Raw genomic sequence first — 668 nt, 5'->3', positions numbered from 1 at the left:
TCGGTCAGCATGAGGTCCTTTTGGACTCCTTGGCTCATTTCGACCAATTTTCCACCACTATGCTCAGCCATGCTCATCTAAATGGACAACTCAATGAAAAATAAAACTAAAAGTAAAGTTAGTGAAATTACAACTAAGAAAAGCCAAAATTTTACTTATCTAAAAATTCTCAAATAACACCACTCCCCGGCAACGGCGCCATTTTGATGATTATCGTGACCAACGACACTAACCTACGGTATGAGTGTCTACGATCGTCGATAATATAGTAACCCAACAAAGGGTTGGGGTCGTGTCCCAAAGGAGTGGTTTTGAGAATTGATAGAAAAATAAAATTTAGCTCTAACTAGTTGTATCTAAAGACATTGACGAACAAACACATAGTAAATTAAAGGGGGTGACACAAAAGTGTCAAATATGAAATGAGGGTTTTGTCACAGTAGTAAAAACAGCAAAAATAAGAAGAAAATCAAGTATGGGGAAAAGTTCTTGGAGTGTGACCGCAATACAAGTTGAGATAAATCGTTGGGTACATGCTTTCAATAGGAAATTTGCAAGATAATAGTGACTAGGCTAAGCTTTAGATGGAAATAAGTTCCCTCTTGGGAAACTTACCCCATTTCAAATGGGCTCCTCTTGGACACCCATTTACCGCATGAAGGCCAGCC

The sequence above is a fragment of the Solanum tuberosum genome, unplaced genomic scaffold (genome assembly GCF_000226075.1).
Source record: "Solanum tuberosum cultivar DM 1-3 516 R44 unplaced genomic scaffold, SolTub_3.0 scf00258, whole genome shotgun sequence".
NCBI classification, from domain to species: domain Eukaryota; kingdom Viridiplantae; phylum Streptophyta; class Magnoliopsida; order Solanales; family Solanaceae; genus Solanum; species Solanum tuberosum.
This window is presented reverse-complemented; position numbering follows the sequence as displayed.